The following is a 7,223-nucleotide window of genomic DNA, read 5'->3' as shown; positions in this document are numbered from 1 at the left end:
TCAGACTGAAGTTGAAGGATGAGGGAGCAGTCTGGCCTTCCCCTGGGGGGAGGTGGAGGGGCATACTTAGTGGCTTTGAGTCTGTACTCTGTTTTAGCAGATTCCTCTCCGTGTTCGTGCTTGTGTGCCCTCACCAAAACAGAAGCCCTGTGCGGCAGAACCTATCCTCGTTAGAAAGCCATGTCCTAATTGTCAGTCTCGTGCCCCTGGGGGTGGGGATGGGGGTGGTTCCAGGGTGGTGTGATCCGGGTCCTGTCTCTGAGAAGCCTTCTGGTGTCCATGTCCTCTCTTGCCTCCTAGGACCTCTGAGCACAGGCCTGCCTGGCCCAGGCTGCTCTCCTCCTCCTCTTCCTCCCTCGGAGAACAAGCAGAGGTTGGCTCTCTCTTCGTTCCCCATCTCCCAGGCCCTCGCTCAATGCTTGTACGACAGACACAGTACAGAACAGTTAGCCTCCCATTCATTCCCAAGTTCATCTGAGAGCCATGGGCAGTATGTATTCAATGCAGCGAGTTTAGCAAAGCCTTTTTCTTGTCAAAGTGACAATATCTGCAGTGATTAAAAAAAAAAAAAAAGCAGCAATTAGAAGCTTAGGAAAGTTCCATCTTGTAGGAGAATTATGACGGATGGGGCTGAATCATGCTCCCTCCAAAAGGCCTATCTACCTGGGAACCTCAGAATGTGACCTTATTTGGGGGAGGGAGGGTCTTTGTGGATGTAATTCCTTAAGGAAGGTTGTCCTGGATTTAGGACGAGCCCAAAACCCAATGCCTTGTGTCCTTATAAGAAGGCCCTGTGAGGACACCGGGCATACAGACAAGATTGCAGTGATGGGTCTATAAGCCATGGGGCACCAAGGATTGCTGGCATCCCCCAGAAGCTGGGAACCGCCTGGATGCTTCCAGATGCTTCCTCGGAGAATCTGGAAGAAACCACGCCTGCCCACACCTTGATTTTGGATTTCTGGCCTCCAGAACTGTGAGAGAATAATTTCTGTTGTTTTAAGACACCCAATTTGTGGTGATTTATCATGGCAGCCCTGGGAAACTCATACCCAGGCTCATCAGATGCGTAGGCTAGGTCCCACAGCACGGTGGATTTCTTTTTCTTTTTCTTTTTTTTTTTAACCCATTATCCCAACAAAGCCCACAACCAGAGAAAGGGATGACCCACAATAACTTTCATCCCTGAGTGTCGGTAAAGCAATGCTGAAGGCAACATCACCCTCACCCCCTTCCAACTGGATGGCCTAAGGACTTTTCCAGTCTTTAAGAAACAGCATTTTCATGATGGGTTTTATAGGGCCATGGGGATCCTTTTTCCTTAATTCTAGTCATTTGGTGGCTGAAAAGTCTTCTGCAGCAGAATATTTAAGTGATAGCTTGGATGTTTGATTTTGCTAAGGCTAGGATATCCTAGTCCCCTCCTACCTGCTGAGTTGAGGGTGACAGAAAACCCTACAGGAAAGAGTCATGGACCCCAGTCTTCAGGCTGCTGCAAGGGAAAGAACGGTGTAAGACAAGGTGACTTCACCTACAACTAACCAAAACCACCCCCATCCCTGCCCCCACCCTCTTCTCCCCACCACTCCCCGTTCCAGGCACCCCAAACTCCAGCCCTTTTAACTATCTCTTTGAAAATCCAGACCCAAGCCATCAGATCTGTGTGTGTAATCATTCCTATTTTATAGACAAGAGAGTGGGAATTCAGTGGGGATGAATTCTTCCTTTCAAAAATCTGATGAGCTTCTCTGGAATGCCGGCCTTCCTTCCGGAAGCTTCTCTGCTCAGTGCCTGTTAATCCTCTATTGAGAGCTGATAATGAGGCTGGGTTTTTTTGTTTTTGTTTTTGTTTTGTTTGTTTGTTTGTTTTTCTTTAGATATTTTCCTTTTAGAGAAAAGGAACATTTCTCTAAAATGTTCTTTAAAAAGTGTCATAGTTTACCAGATTGGTTTTCACGTTTCACAAGATGATTAACAATTGAACTTTCTTTGTTAAAAATAAAGGTGGACAGCTTCTCCCCTCAGACAACTCAGTTCGTCCTGAAGATAAGTCTGATTCAGAGTTCCACACTCTTTCTTTTCTCTCCCGTGTTTGTTTTCCTTCTCAGCCTGCATCTGTGAAGCCAACTTTGCACCTGTTGCCGAAGCAGATTACATATTCCTGTCCCAGCTAAAGCAAAAAACAGCACTTGGGTCTGGTTTTACTGTGGCCGCCTCTGATGGACGGATGGGCTGAGAATGCTCAACAGAAGCTTTTTTTTTTTTCTTCCGAAATTCCTTTGAGGCAAGTAGTGGTAAACATTTTCACCCTCAGCCACTAGAGGAAATGTAGTAGAACAGGATTCATGAGGAAGGGGGGGTGGGGGTGGGGGACAAGAGCCTCCAGAATCTATGCCTCAATAAAAGGTCACAAAGCCCTCTGTGTTCTCACTCCTGAGGATCCAGACCAGACCTTCTTATCTCAGTTATCTGGCCCCGCCCGGTGCACTGGCCCCAAGTGACTTGTGAGCATCTGAAATGTGGCTGTTGTGAATCCAAGTGTTCTTGAAGTAGGGAGTCGATACCAGGTTTCAGAGACGATACAAAGCATATGGCATTAATAATATTTTTGAGAGGTGTTTGGGTGGCTCAGTTGGTTAAGCGTCTGCCTTCAGCTTAGGACATGATCCCAGGGTCCTGGGATGGAGCCCCGCATCAGGGAGCTCCTTGGGGAGTCTTCTTCTCCCTCTCTCTCTGCCTGCTGCTCCCCCTGCTTGTGCTCTCTCTCTCTCTCTCTCTCTGAGTCAAATAAATAAATAAAATATTTAAAAAAAATTTTTTTTGAGTGGATTGCCACCTGACACACAAAGCATTTGACATTGCTTTTTTTTTTTTTTAAAGATTTTATTTATTTGACCGAGAGATCACAAGTAGGCAGAGAGGCAGGCAGAGAGAGAGGAGGAAGCAGGCTCCCTGCTGAGCAGAGAGCCCAATGCAGGGCTCGAATCCCAGGACCCTGAGATCATGACCTGAGCCGAAGGCAGAGGCTTAACCCAGCGAGCCACCCAGGCACCTCTTGACTTTGCTTTTTGTTGATTATCTGACTTGCAGACTCCTGGAAAGCAGGCTTCCCAAAGTACAGCAAAGGTGCAGATCTGACACCCCACACGAAGCAGAAGGGGGAGGCACCAAGCACAGTTGGGAAGAGCCCTGGCAGAGTTCCCCTGGGAATTTGAAAAAAGGTGAGCAAATACAAGGTTCCCGAGTAAAGTCTTGCAATGAAGAAACATGTCTAATTTTGTCACTATGGCATTTCAGAAATGTGTGCCCGCAGGATTCCTAGCTCTTCCTTTTTGAACGTTGGCTTCACAGCAGTGATCATGTCAAGCAAGTATTATTCAGCAGCCCCAGCTGGGTTAGTGTGTAAGGACTTGAACAGATGCACAGGACAAAGGAACACACCATGGAAATGTGGGGCAAAGCCTGGGGCCCTCAGTCTAAAGGTAAGAACTCCATTTAATCAATGGGTTGTAGTAAGAGCATGTTGGGGCCTCATGTCTGAGGACCCCACTGGCCTTTGCATCTTGTGAACATGGTCCAGCTGCAGTGACAGTCCCATCCCCTTGTCTGTGCATCCCAGTAGGAGCTCCTGCACCTCCCTTTAAGCACCTTAAAATCAATGAAAGGAGCACTGTAGCAATAAAGAATGAGGAGGAGTTTCACATTCAAAATCATTTTGTTGGCTTGACATCTATCTCAACCACAACCGGGAGGTCGGGTAAGTAGAGATGACCATTTCTGTGTCACAGAATGTGGCTTTAGCCTGAACCTCTGTAGGCTTGCACGTTATGGGGATGTTTGACTCTTAAAAACAGAGCATTGATGAGGGTAGGGGGGGACAGGGTCACTGCTAAGGAGAACAGGTGGAAATTGAAGTCCAGGTTAGGAGGGGGTGATTTCTAAGCCGTGGGGAGGGTCCTCTGCAGACACTTCCAATACCCCAAGAGGACCTGGTGGCCTCATATCTTTTTTTTTTCCCCCAGTGCTGGGCTAAGAGGAAGGTGTACACTGTTGGGTGGAGAAATGGAAGAGCAATGTGTTGGAATTCTTTCTTCATATCCTGATGTTCACTTTTATTTCAAAAAAACAAGCAAAAAAAAAATCCGGTTTTATATTTGGTTTTATAGTTAATACGTGTGATTGTTAAAATAGGAAGAACAAAAATCGTACTTGGGAGGATTTACACTTGCCTTTCTAATGCATATACCGATATTTTTAAAAGTTTTTTTCTAGTTGACTTACTTCCTGAAGATCTGAACAGAATTGAGAGATGAAAGACCACAGCACTGTCTCATCACCATGCACGCCTCTCTCTGACAAGCATGGAGACATTTGGCCTCATGGTTCCTTCCCATTTGATTTATTATGCTCTTTGACTCTGGGACAAAACTCCACAAACTCATCTCTTAATTACATAGGCTGTTTTTGGGTTGTGAACAAAACAACAAGTGTATTTTCTCCCCATATGGGTTGAAATCTCCCGTGTGATGTCCAGCTTTACCATAATACTGCAGGCTGGCTTACTGGTTTACTTCCTGGCACTGCCATCAGCCAGAATGTGCTGGTGCATCACATTGTCTAACCCCCGGGCACCCTATGGCCTTCCAGCTCACAGCCTTCCCTTCCTCAACAAGTGTCTCCACATGGCCGTCCCGTGGGTGACCCAGCCATCTCACGGGACCTGAGCCCCATGGCTCTAGCTTCCTTCCCCTTTGTGTCACTTCAGGACTCATATTCACAGCTAAACCAGGGATCTCGTGATGGGCTGAACTGCACCTGCTGCAATGTCTTGCTCACTTCCCACAGATGATGCCAACCATGGGGTAGCCACATCTTATCAGCTTTTATGAGGAACGGTTGTACAGTCAACAGCAAGATGGTGGAATCCTGGTTGTCCCTGTGTTGGGTAAACCTCCTAAGAGCTTGCAGGGAAGATGGATTTGAAATCCTTGAATTAATTCATGCTCTTTTCTTGAAATACACTGAGTTGTGGTAGCTTCCTGGAGAGCAGGGTCTCTGCCTGTTGCTCGTTTTCCTTCCCATTGAGCCCCTTGCATGGATTTGAGTATCTTCAGTGTTGAGTTCATTACTGGGACTTGGCTCGAAGTCCCAGGAGCTCAGAAGAAAGGTCTTTGGATGCTTCGTGTTGAATTCTGTTTCTCTTCCCTGGTACGCAGACATGAGGGTGCGAAGGGGAAGCAAGAAAAATTAAGCAGACTGTTCATTGGTGTCACTTTTGCACTATTTTTCATCTGCTTGGGGACAACGGTATCTGTTCCAAAGGGACAGAATGGGAAATTTAATTAATGTATTTAAAATTCAAACCCCAAATACAAAGATATGTGAGCCTTAAGAAAACTAGCTCTTCGAATCCAAATTCACAAGGAAATTATTGTATCAGGATGAGGATGAATTTACCTATTGTGCTTGATGGAATTTGCCTGAGGAAAGAACCAGCCTTCCTGCTAGATGTCAGTCCAACACTGAACGGCAGATTGAAGCTTGTTGGATGATTACAGAATCGAAGCATTATGGTCCTCACCCTTCCTAAGGGGCATTTTAATTCTCTATAATGGATTAATTGCCTTAATTTTCCTTCAGGGAGTTTTTACACCTATAAACTGGTCTGTTCCATCACCTGGAATCAGACCGTTTCCTCCCTTTGGCAAAGCTGGTTGCAAGGGCTTACTATTTCTTCCCCTCAGATTCAATGTCAACTTCTGCTTATTCAATAGCTAAATAAGTAAATATGTGTGTGCATGTATGTGTGTATGTTTGCATAGCTTTATTGATTTATAATTTACATATCATAAAAATTTGATATTTTGCATATACATGAGTGCAAATTTAATAGCACTTAGATTTATGGAATCATGGAGCTACCAGCACAATTCTGTTTTAGAAACATTTCCAGCCCTCACAAAGCTTCCTCTTAACCCCTCCCAGTTAATTCACACGTTCACCCCTCCCCTGGGCAACCACTGGTCTGCCTCGGTCCCTGGAGATTTGTCTTTTGCAGACATTTCCTGTAAGGGGAAAATATAATCTGTAGAGTTATTTTCTGTCTTTTTATTTCATTAACATCATGTTCTCGAGGTTGGTCAAGTTGTAGCATGTGTCATTCTTTTTTATTGCTGAAGGGATTCTACTGTGTGGTTGTACTCTGTTTGGTTGCAAAAAGCTTATTTTTGAATAGAAACTAACACCTGGATCGATAGATTGGGAGTCCAGAGAAAATCTGAGACACATCACCTGCACTGAAGGTCCTTAACATTGCATTGGAGAGGCAAAATGAAGACAATATGGAGCAATAAAGCAAAATTTGTAGCTATGAGGGGTGACAGTGTTAACTAGATTCTTGGTAGTCATTTCACAATACATACAAATTTCAAATCACAATATATACAAATATCAAATTGTACACCTGAAACTTATTTAATATATTATGTGTTATACCTTGCTAAAAAAAAAAAAAGCTTCAAAGAGAAAAGTAACATTAAAAATTACTGTTTAAGAGAAAGACTGGCAGAGCAATGGGCCATGGAGTGCAGTGGAGAAAGTTTGAGTCAGAGACATCAGTTGGATGATTCTACAACAGATTCTGATGAGGGACTGAGGAGATGAATGGGGAGGGGCTGTCTGACTCAGGCTCGCTGTAGCCACTCTCCCCCAGGCTCTTCCTTGCTTCCCACACACATGGGGGTTGCTCACAGGCCTGAAGATGCACCTACCTCCCCTTCCTCATGTCCTCACTTGCTACTGGAGCCCTGGCACAGCTCTCAGCACTCCTCCCCACTCCTCAAAGAATCCACCCTGCCATTTACGACCTCATCTCCCTATTCAACGTTCTTCCAGAGCTCTTACCATTTAGCAGAAGTTGTGATGATTGCACTTTCCTGCTTCTTTTCTACCCCGAGCCTCAGGGTTCTGTCTTCCTTATTCTTTGTTTAATCCCCGTGTCTAGTACAGTGCCTGGCTTAACTCAAAAACTATTTGCTGAATGCATGCAACTTGCACGTGAGACATTGCACAAGAAAAGTAGCGAGGTCTTGGACAATGAAGAGGCTGGCTCAATTAAAGTTCTCAGTAAGCATGGTGCTCTCATCAAAGACAGAGTAGTAGGGGACTGGAGGGGGCTGCTGCAGCAATGTGGGGGAACTCTTTGTAGACACAGAGCATCTCTG

General features: G+C 45.3%; 1 long non-coding RNA gene across 2 annotated transcripts; it reads left to right on the top strand.

The window, feature by feature from the left end:
- Positions 1-2,477: 2,477 nt before the first annotated feature.
- On the top strand, positions 2,478-6,311 carry LOC101677868. 2 transcript variants are annotated; one of them, XR_001177117.2, is made up of 5 exons: positions 2,478-2,567; positions 3,091-3,221; positions 3,298-3,482; positions 3,623-3,757; positions 4,262-6,311. It is a non-coding gene; the product is annotated as an uncharacterized LOC101677868 (long non-coding RNA). The 2 variants fall into 2 exon arrangements; XR_201162.3 differs by having other exon boundaries at positions 3,620-3,757.
- Positions 6,312-7,223: the final 912 nt, after the last annotated feature.

This window comes from Mustela putorius, unplaced genomic scaffold (assembly GCF_011764305.1).
Source record: "Mustela putorius furo isolate JIRA1106 unplaced genomic scaffold, ASM1176430v1.1 tig00003869_pilon_pilon_pilon, whole genome shotgun sequence".
Taxonomy (NCBI): domain Eukaryota; kingdom Metazoa; phylum Chordata; class Mammalia; order Carnivora; family Mustelidae; genus Mustela; species Mustela putorius.
The sequence above is the reverse complement of the archived record's forward strand: the minus strand, read 5'-3'. Positions and strand labels throughout refer to the sequence as shown.